General features: G+C 40.9%; 1 non-coding gene and 1 pseudogene across 2 annotated transcripts; one reads left to right on the top strand and one right to left on the bottom strand.

Annotated features, from left to right (window-relative positions):
* Positions 1 to 1,030: 1,030 nt before the first annotated feature.
* LOC147346750 (large ribosomal subunit protein eL42-like) lies at positions 1,031 to 3,591 on the bottom strand (annotated as a pseudogene). The gene has a single exon (XR_015152651.1). The product of XR_015152651.1 is annotated as a large ribosomal subunit protein eL42-like (transcript).
* Positions 3,592 to 4,233: 642 nt separating this feature from the next.
* Positions 4,234 to 4,341, top strand: LOC147346749 (U6 spliceosomal RNA). Its single transcript, XR_015153322.1, has one exon. It is a non-coding gene; the product is annotated as a U6 spliceosomal RNA (small nuclear RNA).
* Positions 4,342 to 18,038: the final 13,697 nt, after the last annotated feature.

The following is an 18,038-nucleotide window of genomic DNA, read 5'->3' as shown; positions in this document are numbered from 1 at the left end:
CTCATGACGTACTCTGCATATAAGTTAAATAAGCAGAGGGACAATATACAGCCTTGATGTACTCCTTTTCTTATTTGGAACCAGTCTGTTGTTCCATGTCCAGTTCTAACTGTTGCTTCCTGACCTGCATATAGGTTTCTCTAGAGGCAGGTCCGGTGGTCTGGTATTCCCATCTCTTTCAGAATTTTCCACAGTGTATTTTGATCCACACAGTCAAAGGCTTTGGCCTAGTCAATAAAGCAGAAATAGATGTTTTTCTGGAACTCTCTTGCTTTTTCAATGATCCAGCAGATGTTGGCGATTTGATCTCTGGTTCCTCTGCCTTTCCTAAAACCAACTTGAACATTTGGAAGTTCACAGTTCACGTATTGCTGAAGCCTGGCTTGGAGAATTTTGAGCATTACTTTGCTAGCATGTGAGATGAGTGTGATTGTGCGGTAGTTTGAGCATTCTTTGGCATTGCCTTTCTTTAAGATTGGAATGAAAACTGACCTTTTCTAGTCCTGTGGCCACTGCTGAGTTTTTTAGCCCCTTCATATTGTGATTATTGAATATTTACTTGTATTTCTAAAATCTTACTTCACACTATCAAATTTCATCAACTCTATGACACACTTTTTCTCCCACTTTTAAACATCTTTGAAATTATAATACCTGTATAATTGAAGTTGTAATTAGCATCTCTTTTCTTCTTTATTAGCATGCAAAAATTTAGGTGTATTTTACAAGTGATGTCATCTTACAGTCTATGAAATGTGATATTTACTCTCTTAAGTTTCTCTCCCCCTCCATCACTTTCCTATCTTTATTGACTTAAGACTTTAAAAAAATTTCTCATTTCACCTATGTTTGTTTGGAAGTTGCACATTCTATCTGTACCATTTTAGTGATTTACTCTTAAAATTGTCACAAGCATACATAAATTAAATGCTAAAACTAACCAGTGTGTTAAGTTGGATTCTCCCAAGAGTTGCCCTTAGGATCAGACCTTGAATACAGGCATTTGGGAGGTGACATCAGGAAGGGATAACAAGGAAGGGGGAAATGAGGCAGGGGGAAGAGAAAAGCAGGTCTAGGAAACGCTCATGAGCAGTTTATTGTGGATGCCAGGGGCTCAAATCCTCTGAACGACCACATGAAGCTTGGTTCAGAGTTTTCCTGTGAGGAGATAAGAAGGTTGGAACATTAATCTACTGACTCCTCCATTGATTGAAAGTCATTCCCGGAAGTGTTAACTCCCCTGCATGTCCAGATTACACCTGCTTAAGGCAGAGAAAGTTCTATGATTCAGGAGAAAAACATCAGGCATAGAAGGGAGACACATGTGCTGGAGCAACACCTGGCAGCCTGTTAAACTGTCTATCCCATCAATAACTGAACTTAGGTGGACAGAGAGAATATGGGTTAGTGACAGCAGTGTCTACTACAACCAACATTCCTAAACATCGACTGCTTTTTACCAAACCTTTAACTTGTCCATTCACATCACCTATCCTACTTTACATTACATTTACAGTGCATACTTTGCTGCTGCTGCTGAGTCGCTTCAGTCATGTCCGACTCTGTGCGACCCCATAGACGGTAGCCCACCAGGCTCCCCCGTCCCTGGGATTCTCCAGGCAAGAACATTGGAGTGGGTTGCCATTTCTTTCTCCAATGCATGAAAGTGAAAAGTGAAAGTGAAGTCTCTCAGCCGTGTCCGACCCTTAGCAACCCCATGGATGGCAGCCCACCAGGCTCCTCCATCCATGGGATTTTCCAGGCAAGAGTACTGGAGTGGGGTGCCATTGCCTTCTCCAAGTGCATACTTTATTTATGTAGTTTTTATAGTCCCCCAAAACAGGTTGTTTTTTTTTTTATTATTTTAAACAATCAAGGATCATTTAGATTTACCCATACGCTTTGTCGTTTTCCTAGCTCATCATTCCTTCTTGAGGCTCACTTCTTTCTTTGTGAATTAATTTCTTTCTTTAGTGTAAGTTGTTTTCAGCATCTGAATTTTTGGGTTCCTAGATTTGGATGATGATTTGGGGTATTGAGATTGAAAAGTACGCCATGTTATGCAAATCTTTTTCATTCCTTAGTTTCAGATAGCAAATAGCAAGGGTTTTCATACGGAAGGATCCATGTACTTCAGCAGTTTTTTTTCAGTGTGTGTTAATGAATTTAGACTTCGCCTTTCTAAAAATGACTTTTGTTTTCCCATTCCTGAATGGTAGCTTGACTGAGTAAAAAAGTGCAGATTCACTATTTTCTCTTGCTTTGAAGATACTATTCAACTGTTGTTAATTAGAAGTCTGCTATCTATCACTCCACTTTGATGTAATTTTTCTACTTTTTTTTACTTCAAGACTGTATTATCTTTATAAGAGCAAAGGAGGATGCTTAGAACTGGATCACTTGACCTTTTCTCTTCTTAAATCCTCCCAGTTCAAAATGTTTACATCTCTTAATAGCAAGAATCCTTTGATCTACAACTTCAGCACAGTCTTTGTGATTTTAGTTTTTCCTGGAAAATTGGCTTAGTCTGCTCACCATAGCCACTCTGCTTCCTCTCATAATGCCACTTTCCCTGGACATATGCATAATGCCTGCCCTTCTTGTATTGTGCCACTTTGAGGGCTTGGTGCTTGCCACACTGCTTACAGAAAGTCCAGCAGGTTTTAGGCACGTTCACCATGTTTGTAGGAGCACTACTGGCACAAAACTCTGGTTGTTTCAAGATAGTCTCTCTGTCTTTATTGTTATATTCTGTGATTCAGTGTGTCTCAGTGTGCATCTATTTTTATTTATGCCATTTACAACTGTTGTAATCATAAAGCCAAAGACTATAGATTGCCAAAACCTGTGACCCAAAGACATAGGAAAAAAATGAAAATAGAGTTCAGCCTGAGAGTAATGAGATGAGTGAACAAAATCAGTTGCAATCTGGTTGGAGGTTAAAAAATTCAAATGATCAAACTGGGACAACCCAGAGGGATGGTACAGGGAGGGAGGAGAGAGGAGAGTTCAGGATGGGGAACACGTGTATACCTGTGGTGGATTTATGTTGATATATGGCAAAACCCATACAATATTGTAAAGTTAAAAAATAAAAAAGAAAAAGGGAAAGAGGTTACAAAGAGTATTATGTGGTTGTGTAATCGGAAGAGGAGGTATCAACCTTGCCTGAAGGATGTAGACATGGAGTCTCCTGTAATTTCGAGATTACTAAAACTGGACTCAGTATGTCAATGTGCGATACAGGAAGGACCACACTGGACATAGGCAGCTGCAGGTCTGGCATTCCTGAAATAAATGTGTCTGTTCAATGAGCAACTCCAAGTAGCCCCAGGTGACAATCATATTCTTTGCTACTAAGCCACCTGGGCAGCCCAACATCCTGAGTTATTGGCTCAGGAATTTTAAAGTCACAGTAAAGCTCAGTGGGTTGTGTCTCTTAACCCCAGAAATATGAAATATGTCCAACCCATGGCATTAATCATTTTGTATTACAATCAAGATAATCACTGTTTGGCATTTAAAATACTTATAAAATATAATTGAATTTGCATATTAAAATGAATGACAAATTGGCCTGTGATTCCAAATTAAACACTTAATTTGAAGTTGAATGATGTAAGTGACTTAGTTTATAAACAGTGGTAGAGTAGTTAAAAGAACTTGCATTAGAGAGTTGTTTAACAATGTGGGAAGGATTAGCGTATTGAGTTAGAAGTTTTGTTGAGTTTGGACATTCCAAGTCTTAAAGAAAACTGAATACATTAAACATATAAATATTATTTGAAGTATTTAAAGGTAATTAGTCTGTCCTATTCAAGTTTACATAATATTATTCAAAATCAAATTCCCTTAAGTAATCAGTCCATTTATGTGAAAGTTTCCCTGAAATTGTCTCTATTTTATATAAAATTTACTGGATATGAAATTGTGTAATAAAACTTATGAATTTAGGAGTTTAAGAAAAACTAGGCTTTTAAATTTATAATTGCAGTAGGTAAAGTTGTAAAAAAAAAATTAGTCCCAGATAAATGAAAATCACCTTCTCTGCATACAAAAGCCGTCCTTGGACATCAAAAATATCACAGAAACTGAATCTAAGGATTCATGTTCTTTATCAGTGTAACCTCTTCCTGTCTACTCTCACCTTCTGAAATTCCTATTGGATATAAATTTCATCTTTTCACTCTTTCATGCCTCATTTTTTTTCTTTATTCAGAATATAGCATAGAGATGCTTATTTAGGGCAGCACATAGACTAAAATTGGGATGATACAGAGAGTATTAGCATGTCCCCTGCACAAGGATGACACACAAATTTATGAAGCATTCTATTTATATATATATATATATATAGCATAGAGGTATAACTTATTAAATTATCTCTTCCAATCTACAAGTTAGTCTCTGGCTGTATCCATATACTATTCAAGCTATCTGCTGGGAGGTATTTAATTTTGATGACTCTATTTTTAATTTCATATCAGAATCTAAGCTTGTTCATCTCCTCAGAGTCAAACTGCCTCTCTATCCTCAAAGTTCTTCCAACTCCTAGTAACTCACACAAGTGTGCGGGTACTCTGCTATCTCTGCTGAGCTCCCCAAGTTGGCTGGAGGCCTGGGATCACAATGCTTCACCTTCTACATGCTAGGGGGTCTGCACCAAGCTGTTCCTCTACTTCTGGACAGAGGATCTAGTTTACTGAGTGACATCAAAGGATGAGCAACACTGCACTTATGGGTTAACTCTCCATGGAGTGGATTTGAGCAATAGGAAACGGGAAAAAAGAGGGAGCTGGGGGGAGATAAATTCTCCTTCCAAATAGAGGTAGTGTTTCTTTCTGAAAAGTTTCCAGAGACGTCCTGGGTGCTAGGCCAAATTCCTGCCAAGTGACCAGCTGTTTCTCCATGGCTTATCAAATAGTGACCAGCTCTGTAACATACCCTATCACCTTGCTCCACGTCTTTCCTTGGCCCACTTCCCCTTTCTTCCTTGCCTTTATCTCAACAGGCTTCATCTCCTGAATCAATAGCCTAATCCTTGCTTTCAGCTCTGCTTTCTAAAGAAACTCAGATAGGAGAGTCTTTAAAACTTTTGTTTGGTTCTTTTTGAGAGTCTCAATTTTTGGTTATATTTTGTTTTTAATTCTGTTCTTTAATGTGATAGATTATATCAGCCAGAGATTAAATAAAATATTAAAAATAACTACCTTAAGGTGTTGGGAATCCAATCCTGCTCCTCACACCAGCACTCATGGTGGGTTATTTCCTTGTTGGTTCTGCAGTTTTGGATTGTGAAATCATCTTCAGGGCTATGTCGAAAAGAAGCCTGAGAACCCGGTTATCCCTGCAAGGGGACTTGTATTCACTCTGTCACTGATATTACCAGCTTGGGAGTTCTCAGCCACGAGAGTGGTATAAATGCCAAACTCTGCCTTCAGTGAGGGCAGGCGTCTTAAGGAATCTTTTCCCTTTATCCAGATATAAGTGAAGATAGACAAGCTTCCTTGATCTCTTTTTGCTGATAGTTTGGCTTTTAGTCCCCACTTTTGTTCTAAAGCTCTTTGACAATCGTCAGCTTTACATTCAAAGTTGTCATGAAATTCTCTGGTGACAGCTACACTGTGAACTCAGGACTACTGCTCTGGTGTTTAGGTCCCTCTCCATTTTGCCCCTGGGGTTTTTTATTTTTTATAAGTTCAACTATGCAGGTAGAAGACTATTTTCTGTATTTCAACATAATTTTACGGTATTTAATACTGGAAGACTTGGGGGATTATCTAGTCTGCTATAATAGTAGTCATGTAAGATCTGGTCTTTAATAACTTAAATGGATTGAATTATTACCATTTGTCAAATACTATTGTAAGCACAGTAAATGAATTAACTCCTTTATCCTCTCAACAACTCAGTGAGAGGCAGGAACTAGTGTTATCCCTACTGTGTTAGTCCAGGTCCTCTGAGAAGCAGATACCAAGACCAGAATAAACGTGCAAAAATTGTATTAAGTAAAATGCCTTTGAGAAAAGAAGTGAAGGGGAGCTGGTAAGGGCTGGGGGAGTCACTAGATCACAGGCCAAGCTTAACCCTGAGTGAAAGGGAGAAGAAAGGTTGGTAGAATGTTCTTGGATGGCAGAGCAGGCTTAATGAAGTTCACCAAAGCTCAGGAGAGGGTTGTCTTCAAGCTGATATTAACTGATGGAATCTAGGATCTTCCAGAAATGAGCCCGGCTTGGTATCCCTGCCATACCCCATCATTGGTGGGGAGAAGCCCATGGGAGAAGTGGCTGGGTCACAAACGCCACAGTGGATTCCAAAGTGCAGCAGCGGGGACCTTCAGCCACTGTGCTCCTTGAACTAGAAGGTCTGCCAAGTACCTCCTCACGGCCACTCTATCTACTTTATGGACAAGGAAACACACATGGGGGCTAGATAACTTGCTCAAGGACACACCACTGGTATATGTGGAGCCAGATTTCAAACTTAAGTAGTTTAGCTCCAGGACACAATTTCATAACAACTATGCTATGCTTTAAAAAAAAAAAAAGGAAAAAAAAAACTTTATTGCACTGGATTTTTGTGCAGAAAGAATGTCATTAAACAATTGTGCATATGGTTTGTGTGTGTTTTTTCGGAGTTAAAAAGGTCTATTTTTAATCAGATTCTACAGGAGGCTGTATAAGAGAGGGGAGAAAAAAACCTTCAAAGTTTGGAAACTTCAAGGGCAGTTGCCTATGAATTTGACAGTAACCTTTAACATGTGGGTCTTTCCTTGTGGCTCAGCTGGTAAAGAATTGGCCTGCAATGCGGGAGACCTGGGTTTGATCCCTGGGTAGGGAAGATCCCCTGGAGAAGGGAAAGGCTATCCACTCCAGTATTCTGGCCTGGAGAATTCCATGGACTGTATAATCCATGAGGTCGCAAAGAGTTGGACAAGACTAAGCGACTTTCACTTTTTAAATGTGACAGCTACTGGAAATTCAATGACTGATGCATTATGCCTCTCTCTTCAGACTGGTTAATGACAAATTAATGTTTCTCAGGGGTATACACATGTCCCCTCCCTCTTGAACCTCCCTTCCACCTCCCATCCCATCCCACTCCTCCAGGTTGTCACAGGGCACTGGGTTGAGGGGCATCTTTATTTTTCCCTCTATCCCTCTTATAAGAGAACCATCTAGCTGCCTGCTCTGTCTAGTCCTCCTTCTTCATTATTAATTTCAGTCCCCTGACAACCAACAATAAGCCATATGTATATCTCTACATCCCTTCAGCAGAATGGCCATCTAACTTCTAACTGTGAGAAGAAATTGTTGAGTGAAGCTTTTAGGAAGACTTCTTAAACGAGGCTGACTCAGCAGGCCTGTGACTTATATATCATTCTGAATTCTAGCAGGGAAGCAGCTGGAACACTGAAATTAGGATAACATGAAAGTTTTTATATATTATGGGGCTTGATAAACATGTGAGCAGAACGTACAGAAATCATGAAAAATAGAACAGGAGTACAAGATTAGTATGCAGTGGCAAAGAATCTGCCTGCAAATGCAGGAGACGCAAGAAATGTGGGTTCAGTTCCTGGATCTGGAAGACCCCCTGGAGTCAGAAATGACAACCCACTCCACTATTCTTGCCCGGAAAATTTCATACAGGGGAGCCTGGTGGGCTGCAGTTCGTGGGGTTGCACAGTCGGGCACCACTGAACACAAGCACAGACACGAGATTAGGCTCAGCCAAACTGTTATCTCTTTCTGTGCTGGGAAGCAGAGGGTCAGGTAGAGCAGAGTGCCTTGAGAACAGTGGCCTTTGGGTGGCAGTCAGCCAGATGTGACTTTGTAGAAAGGGAGTCAGTGAAGGAAAGAGTCCTGAGCCCATTCTCTTCTCACATTCTAATCTCCTGCAATGGATCCCGTTGGCTGAACCTATCCGAATACCAAGGGCAAGAAAGCCACTGATGTAGCCCACACAGGCCAGCCCGCTGAAACAGAGAGCAGATGGGAAAGGTTGCCCACTGATGTAGCCCACACAGGCCAGCCCACTGAAACAGAGAGCAGATGGGAAAGGAGAAGAGCAGAGTTGAAATGAATTGGGACAAATAGGAGATAGCAAGCACCCGTGCTGCTGCCCTTTCTTCTTTTTCTTTTTCCTCTGGTATCTGGATATGATGGCTGGAGCAACACTGGCCACTTTCGCTACCTGAGACTACCTTCTAAAGACGGGAGAGCAGAAATATAGAAGAGGCCTGAGAATTAATGACATAATTGAACAGCTGTATCAGCCCTTAAGTGCTCACCCAGACTTCTTTTCTATGAGAAAAATATGTCTTTGTCTTAAGTCACTGTTTCTTAGATTGCTTGCATTTGTAACTGAGCTCAATTCTCAATGACATACATCCCCACTATCTGAATTTATGGCTTTATTTCCTGCACCTCTGCCACCAGACTAGTGTCTTTTCTTCTTAGTTGACAAATGGCCTTTTGCTCCTTCCACTTCTTTAGCCTCTGCCTTCTCAATCCATTCAGACATACGGGGTCCCCCCAACAGTGGTTCTCTCAGGGAGCAAACTTGGTGTCTGAGGGTCAAGGGGTTAGAGAGAGACTTTTCATGTACTCTGTTTTACAATTTGGACTTTGTATCATGCATACACATTACCTAAACCAATTGAAAACATAGTTCTCTGAAAAAAAAAAATTGTAAAACTAATTAAAAATATTCTATCACATCACTGTTTCAACAGATTTTCAAAAGGAGCTCTGCAGTCCAGCTTCTCCATGTAGACTTCTCCCGTAATAATACCTGACCAACGTGAAGATCAGCACATTCACATTCTAATACCTGAGAATTTAACAGATTCTTACAATTGCTGTTATCCAGGTGGCAGCTGCAATGCAGTTATTGTTGCCTGCCTGTGCACAAACTTTAGATGGATGTTAGCCCATGTTTAAATTGTCTCTAAACAGTCTGTTGGCCAAAATGTAGAGGATTTGCAATTGACCAGTATGCCACCGGAAATATGAGTCCTGATGGTCTGCAAACATTTTATTTGACATCTTTTAGTTAGATCAGTAAAGATTCAGCATCAAAACGTATAGGATGAGCATCAGCAGCTTGAAGGAAAATCACAGATGCAATATTGGAGCCCTCTTAAGGATAGGTGCTGATTCCCCAGAGAATGATAGAGTGTGAAAATACTCTGACATCAACTCTCATTGAAGATAATTCAGAGGACTTGAATTCTATGGGAAAAAATTAGGGAACCCTCAACCAGTGTTTACAAATTTAAGTCAGATTTATTAAGGTAAACTTTACATATTATTGGAGAAGGCAATGGCACCCCACTCCAGTACTCTTGCCTGGAAAATCCCGTGGATGGAGGAGCCTGGTAAGATGCAGTCTATGGGGTCACGAAGAGTTGGACACAACTGAGCGACTTCACTTTTACATATTATAAAATATACCCTTTTTAGGTGTGCAAATCTATGAATTGATAAAAATGTATAATGTTGTATATCCACCTCTGAAATCAAGAGATAGAATATTTTTAAAATTTCCTTATTCCCCCTTTATGTCCAGTCCCCCACCCACACTCCAAGCCCTCAGCAACCACTGTTTTCTCTCTATCGCTTTCTCTTTTCTGTAATGCCATGCAGCATTTTGTTTCACTGAGCACCATGTTTTTGCATTTATCAGCAGTTCATTTCTTTTTATTGTTGAGTAGTATTCCATTATGTGATTGTATCAGGGTTTGTTTATCCATTCACAATAGAAGAACATTTGGATTGTTTTTCATTTTTGGCAACTATGAACAAAGCTATAAATGTTTAGGTATAGGCTTTAATATGAATATACAGTTTTATTTCTCATGGGTAAATACTTAGGAGTAGGATTTCTGGGTCATATGGTGAGTCTATGTTTAACTTTATAACAAATGGCTGAACTGCTTTCCAAAGTGTCTGCATTATTTTACATTCCCACCAGCAGTGAACAAAAATTCTAGTTACTCTGCAACCTCACCAGGGCTTAGTATGATCAGCTTTTTTAAAGTATAGGCATTCTCTTAATTTATAGTGGTATCTCATTCTGTCTTTAATTTGCATTTTCCTAATGATGTTGGGCATCTTTCCATGGCCTTATTTGCTGTTTATATACTTCCTTTGAAGAAATGTCTGTTCAGATCATTTTTTAAAATTATTTATTTGTTGGCTGTGCTGAGTCTTTGTTGCTGCAAGTGGGCTATCTCTAGCTGCAGCGAGGGGCAGGGCTACTCTCTAGCTGTGGTGCTGGGGCTTCTTGTTGCAGGGATGGGCTCTAGTGTGCAAGCTTCAGCAGTTGTGGCATGTGGGCTTAGATCACGTGGACCTTCCCAGACCAGGGATTGAACCCCTGTCTCCTGCACGAGGAGGCAGATTCTCAACCACTGGACCACCGGGGAAGTCCCTCACATCATTTTTAGTTGGATTATATTCTTATTGAGCTATGAGAGTTCTTTATATTCTGGGCATCCTTTATCAGATGTTTGGCAAATATTATCTAAGTCTGTGGTCTATCTTCATTTTCTTGACAGTGTCTTCCCAAGAGCAGAATAATTAATTTTCACGAAGTCCAATTTGTCAAGTTTTTTTTTTCTTTTATGGCTCATGCTTTTTGTGTCCTAAGAAATCTTTGCCAAACTCAAGGTAACAAAGATGTTCTCCTGGGTTTTCTGAAGAAGTTTTATGGGTTTTGTGTGCTATGTGCTAAGTCACTTCAGTTGTGTCTGACTCTTTGTGGCCCCGTGGACTGTAGCCCACCAGGCTCCTCTGTCCATGGGGATTCTCCAGGTAAGAATACTGGAGTGGGTTGCCATGCCCTCCTCCAAGAGATCTTCCCTGGCCCAGGAATCGAACCAGGGTCTCCTGCATTGCAGGTGGATTCTTTACCAGCTGTGCTACCAGGGAAGCCCCTTTTTGGGTTTTAGGTTTTTACAATTAGGTCTATAATCCATTTCAAGTTATGTTTTGTATATGGTTCAAGATTATAGGTTAATATCCTATTGTTTCATTATTGTTTATTGAAAAACTTTTTCTCCATGTAAATGCCTTTCAAATTTTATTGAAAATCAATTGAACATGTGAGTCTATGTTCTTTTCCACTGATCTGTCTAAACTATGGCCAGTTTCATGCTTTCTTGATGGCTGTAGCTTTATAATAAATCTTGAAATAGTGTAAGTCCCCCAAACTTGTTCTTGTTTTTTAAAATTATCTTGACTATTCTTGTTCTTTGCTTTTCCTCATAAATTTTAGAATCAACTTTCCATTTCTATCACACACAAAAAAACGCTCTAGAACTTTGCAATTTGGGGGTTATGTCGAACTTATCAATTTGAAGAAATTGATACCTTGACAATATTGAGTCTTCCAACCCATGAACACAGTCTTTTATTTCTCTCAGTAATGTTTATAGATTTAAGCATAACCTTGCATATATTTGATTTATCTCTAAATATTTCATGGGCTTTTTTTAGTGCTATTACAAATGGAATTGTTTTAATTTACAATAATTCCTCAGTAGTATATGAAAATACATTTTATTTTTATATATTCACCTTCTATCCTCCAACCAAGATAAATACACTACCAACTTTTATTTCAGATTCTTTAAGATTTTCTATAAACAATATAAATTGTCTATTGTTTATTTCTATAAACAATTTTCTATAAACAATCATGTTGTCTGCAACCAGAGATAGTTTTATTTCCTCTTTTCCAATTCTTATGCCTTTTCTTTTTTTCTTATTGTACTAGCTAGATCTTCCAGTGTAACGTTGAATAGGAATGGTTATTTTTTCCTATGTATATACAAGGTTGAGATATGATAAATCTGTCTCAATAAGTATTAAAGAGCTCTTTCAATAAATATACAGTAAGAAATCAAAATAAAAGAGCATTTCTGTCTTGGCTTAATTGGCAGCTTCCCTCCACCCCATCCCCCCACCCCCACCCCCACACACACATACACAATGGCACCAAAAATAATGCGAAAATACACCCAACAACTGTTAGGAACAATGAAATACTGCAATAGTGGGAGTAGTCACACTGCATATTTCTAGACTGTGGTGTGAATAGTTCCCTGAAGCTGCACAATGTAGAGACCCTGATCAGGTTACAAGTGCCTATGCTTCATAGTTGACACTGTCACCACCGACGTCATTTCATCTAACTGCGCACAGGGTGCTCAACTTAAGTGTGAGTGAAGTCTGCCGCTTGGGGTTCCCTAAATCTAGCAAAGGTTACTGAGCCAGAGGCATCTACTCGATGCTAACCATGATACATTTGATCAGGTAACTCTCAAAAACAGAAGGACCTGAGATTTTACCTTACTGGCAAGCTGACAAGTTACCCTGGTACCGTTTAATGGTTGCTTCGGGGAGACACAGAATGCCTGGGTAGAAACGAGGGACTTGATTACTCATAGCAGAACAAGCAGCATGAGCCTCAAGTCTGCACAGGTTCCCCTTGCCCACCAAGTGCCATGGGGCAATGCAGGGCATTCAGTGGATGCTGACCACATAATAGTTTTCCTTCACCCCTGAGGAGCCCCAAGCATAGGGAACTTCAGTCTTTAAAGGGGCTGCAAGCAAATGTGTCTAACTTTTGCCCCAGAGGGAGACATTATCTTTTTTATCCTGGACATCAAACTATTGTGCCTTCAGCTCTGGAGGGAGATACTCTTTCCATCCTCTGATGATCTGCAGGACCTCCACAAAGAAACCCAGAGTGCTCTCAGGCTCTCTGCTCAGAGGACAATGCCCACAGAGAATTGTTTCCCAACAGGAACAGAGACTCAGTTGTCAACTGGGAATGTAATTTTGAGTAGAGAGTAATGTTTGTCCCTCATTTAGTCCCCAGCTGTCACAGTCTTCCTATATGTCCAGCAAACCTGTTTCTTTTTTGTCTGGACTGACGGATTTCCCTACCTCATTTACAATTTGGCCATGAATTAGTTGGCCAAGGAAACATAAATAGAAGTGATGTTGCTATCTTTAGGCATGACCCATAAACCCTCCTATAAAATTCTCTGTGCTCCCATTTTCCCACGCTTTTCTAGCTCTAGTTGAATGCAGAAAAGGGCATCTTCCTAAAAGATGGTGGAGTCTTATGATGTAAGACAGTTGGGTCCTTGAATGACTGCATGGAGTTTTCCCTAATATGCATCAAACTGTGAAGCAGATGAAAAATACACCAAAGACTTTTTAGTGGCTCGACCATAAAAGTTAATTCTGGTGGCTAGCAATAGGTACTCTAATTAATACATCAGCTTTACCCACATGTCATCCCCATTTTAAATCTCTCTCCTCATTTCTCTCCCTTTCCATCAGGCCTAAATGGGCATCAGTATCTGTTTTCTTTTAATAGCCCTCTACGGGTTTCCCAGGCAGCACTATTGGTAAAGAACCTGTCTGCCAATGCAGGAGACGTAAGAGATGAGGGTTCAATCCCTGGGTCAGGAAGTTCCCTTGGAGGAAGACATGGCAACCCACTCCAGTATTCTTGCCTGGAGAATCCAATGGACAGAGGAGCCTGGCAGTCTACAGGTAATAGGGTCGCAAAGAGTCAGACACGCCTGAAGTGACTTAGCACGCATGCAGATGTTACAACATGAGAAGCTTTCGACCATATTTGCAATGAATGTAGTGTAATTTGTGTAGTTTTTTGGAAGCAAATGATGCCACTATCTGGTACTGCAGGGCTGTACCAGGCACAGGTGAGGGCAAGAGGTAGGGGACTTGGCATCCAAAGGGCTGAGTAGAGCCCTGCTCTTTCACCTGGCAGAGCAGATCATTGCCTGGAGGTACCACAGCTTATTCATTTATTCACCTACTGAACGGCATCTTGGTTGCTTTCAAGGGTTGACGATTATAAATAAGGCCACTAGAAACATCTGTATGCAGGTTTTTGTGTGAACATAACTTTTGAACTCCTTTGATAGATGCCAAGGAGCGCAGTTGCTGGATTGTATAGCAAGACTGTGTTTAGTTTTATATGGAACCACCGAACTGTCTTCCAAAGTGGCTGTACCATTTTGCATCCCCACCAGCAATGAATGAGCATTCCTGTTGCTCCACATCCTCAATAGCATTTGGCGTTGTCATCGTTTTGGACTTCAGCCATTCTAGTAAGTGTGTGGAGAAATCTCATTATTGTTTTAACTTTCATTTCGCTGATGAATTACAATGCAGAGCATCTTTTCATATGCTTCTTGCCACCTCTATATCTTCTTTGATGAGGTGTCCGTTAAGCTCTTTGGCCCATTTTTTAAGTTGGGTTGTATGTGTTCTTACTGTTAAGTTTTAGGAGCTTTTGTATATTTTGGACCACCATCCTTCAGAAGATGTGTCTTTGGCAAATGTTTCCTCCCAGGCTATGGCTGATCTTCTCATTCTCCTGACATTGTTTTTCACAGGGCAGAAATAATCTAATTTTAATGAAGTCTATTTTTTCCAAGGATCATGTCTTTGGTGTTGTGTCTAAGAAGTCATCACCATACCCAGGGCCATCTAGGTTTTCTCCTACATTATCATCTAGAGTTTTATAGTTCTGCATTTTATAATTATTCTGTGATTGTCTGTTTTTGTAAATGAAGTCATATTGGAACACAGCCACACTTACTGTTTAGCATATTATCTGTGGCCACTTTCCTGCTATAGCAGCAGGGTAGATGCAATGGAGACCTACCAAACCTAAGATCTTTAGTCTCTGGTCCTTTAGAGGAAAAGTTTGCTGACCCCTGATATACAGCCATAAATAAGCTCATTGCATATATATAGAAACCGAGGGTCTGTATATTTAAACAATTGGATTTAATTCACAGAACCTGTCAGTGGTCAAGCCAGTCAGCTAGAAATTTAGATTCCATCTAAGACTCCTTCTGCCTGCACATGCTGTTAGAAATTTTGTACACATCTACTTAGCCTAGAGCATGTGTTTGATTAAAAAATAAAAAAGCTAGAACATATAGTATGTATGCTATTCATGGCATACTTCTTTTCCATTCCTTTCTGTCTCAAGAACTAAGGTGACTTGACCCATCCTGGAAGAAAAAAGCAAAATAACAAAAACAACAAAACAAAACAAACTTTTTCAAAACCCCTGACTGAAGGAAAACTGAGGTGGTCTCTGAGTTTTATAGATAATTTTGGAGACAGAGGGATGGCCAGTAGCCCCCAGGGACCCTTCTGTCCAAAAAATCCAGCTGGACCAACAGGACACCCAGGCAGATGAAACCTTGCTGACATGTCTCATATTTCTGAGGCTGGAGGGGGGTTTTTAGATGTTTACTGGGTTGTTATCAAGCTCACTGCTTCCCCAGTGGCTCATTGGTAAAGAATCTGTCTGCCAATGGAAGAGACGTGGGTTCAATCTCTGGATTGGGAAGACCCCCTGGAGAAGGAAATGGCAACCCACTCTAGTGTTCTTGCCTGGGAAGTCCCATGGACAGAGGAGCTTGGTGGGCTACTGTCCATGGGGTCGCAAAAGAGTCAGACACGACTTAGCAACTAAAACAACATCATCAAGCCTACCATGACCTGTGTGTCATTATGTCTTCATTGAGAAAACAGAACCTGGGAAACCCCTTTCCATCACTGTCTCACTCTGAATTTTAAATGCCAGTATCCCACCCTCACTCTTTCTTGCTAGCTTTGTCTCTCTAGCTCACTGCATCTCTCTCACTGTCTCTCGGCAGCATTCACAGTCTCCTCTTCCTCCCACCCAAGCTTCTATGAGTTCTTCTAAACATTCAGTCCCTGAACTGCTTCATTTTTATCTTATTTGTATGCAGGTCAGGAAGCAACAGTTAGAACTGGACATGGAACAACAGACTGGTTCCAAATAGGAAAAGGAGTTCGTCAAGGCTGTATATTGTCACCCTGTTTATTTAACTTCTATGCAGAGTACATCATGAGAAACCCTGGGCTAGAAGAAGCACAAGCTGCAATCAAGATTTCCGGGAGAAATATCAATAACCTCAGATATGCAGATGACACCACCCTTATGGCAGAAAGTGAAGAAGAACTCAAAAGCCTCTTGATGAAAGTGAAAGTGGAGAGTGAAAAAGTTGGCTTAAAGCTCAACATTCAGAAAACAAAGATCATGGCATATGGTCCCACCACTTCATGGGAAATAGAGGGGAAACAGTGGAAACAGTGTCAGACTTTATTTTTCTGGGCTCCAAAATCACTGGAGATGGTGACTGCAGCCATGAAATTAAAAGACGCTTACTCCTTGGAAGGAAAGTTATGACCAACCTAGATAGCATATTCAAAAAGCAGAGAAGAGACATTACTTTGCCAACAAAGGTCCGTCCAGTCAAGGCTATGGTTTTTCCTGTGGTCATGTATGGATGTGAGAGTTGGACTGTGAAGAAGGCTGAGTGCTGAAGAATTGATGCTTTTGAACTGTGGTGTTGGAGAAGACTCTTGAGAGTCCCTTGGACTGCAAGGAGATCCAACTCATCCATTCTGAAGGAGATCAGCCCTGGGATTTCTTTGGAAGGAATGATACTAAAGCTGAAACTCCAGTACTTTGGCCACCTCATGTGAAGAGTTGACTCATTGGAAAAGACTCATGCTGGGAGGGATTGGGGTAGGAGGAGAAGGGGACGACAGAGGATGAGATGGCTGGATGGCATCACTGACTCGATGGACGTGAGTCTCAGTGAACTCCCGGAGTTGGTGATGGACAGGGAGGCCTGGCGTGCTGCGATTCATGGGGTCGAAAAGAGTCAGACACGACTGAGTGACTGATCTGATCTGATCTGATCAGCTCCCTTCCAAATTCTCAGCTTCCCCATCCATCATTTCAAGCCCTCTGTTACCCTCAGCTTGCATCTTGCCTAGTTGTCCTCGCAGGCCAATCCTCCAACTTTGGATCAATCCTATCACTCACCTTTTCCTCTCCTACCACCAGCCTGCTGCAGACAGTCATAAAACCAAGAGGTGTGAAGCCAGTACAGATTTCTCTGTTCATAAGCATCAGAACTCTACCTGAGCACAACACACCTTTGAAGCCACACTCCTTTTTGGGTGGGACTCGAACCCATGGACTGGGACTTGAACCCACCTACATCTCAGTTTGGGACTTGAACCCATGATCCCTGACTAGAAAGGGACTAGAACTCTTTTGATTACAACTGCTCATTTGGTGTCAGAACTGACTGACACTTGGCTTCTTTTGTCTCATCGCAGCAAGAATTCAGCATGAGGCAAAGTGGCAAAGAGTGAGTTTATTAGCATAGCATGCTTGTGGGAGATGTTAATACAAGCAGGCAGGCAGGGGAGCTCAGTGGCCCCCGAAACAAAGAGGGCTACACTTTTATAATTAAAGAAACAGTTGGGAGGGGAGAAGGCCACCTTCTTCCTCATTCCTGGGCAGACACTAAGGCTGACATAATTAGTTCTTCTTTGGCCCTATGTGGTCTAATCAGGACTGTCATGGTGCTATTTAAATCATGTGTGAAAGTCACTCAGTTCGTGTCCAACTTGTGCAACTCCATGGACTGTAGCCCGCCAAGGCTCCTCTGTCCATGGAATTCTCCAGGCAAGAATACTGAAGTGGGTAGCCATTTCCTTCTCCAAGGGAATCTTCCCGAACCAGGGATCAAACTCAGGTCTCCTGCATTGTAGGCAGATTCTTTACTGTCTGAGCCACCAGAGAAACCCATTTAAATCATATATATAAAATAATAGCAACCGGGTGGTAACACATATGAAAATATGGTAATTCATTTCAGGTTTCAGTATAATGTCCCCTTTCACCTAGCTTCTTTCCTTTTTCACCTATATTTCTGTCTTGGCTCCATGCAGAAATGTTACTCTTCAAGGACTATAACTCTCTGACTTCATGTAACAAGATTCAGACACCCACATCTACTGTCTTGTATTTTAACCATCAGGGTTTGTGGTTTGAGTGTGTTTGGTGTTTGAATGCACCTGGTCTTCCTTTAAGGTAGTATGATTGTTGCTAGGTTACTGGATTTCTTTCTTGAGTGGTCATTA

This window comes from Bos grunniens, chromosome 23, assembly GCF_055505025.1.
Source record: "Bos grunniens cultivar Pamir isolate PY7600 chromosome 23, Bosgru_T2T1.0, whole genome shotgun sequence".
Lineage (NCBI taxonomy): Eukaryota > Metazoa > Chordata > Mammalia > Artiodactyla > Bovidae > Bos > Bos grunniens.
The sequence above is the reverse complement of the archived record's forward strand: the minus strand, read 5'-3'. Positions and strand labels throughout refer to the sequence as shown.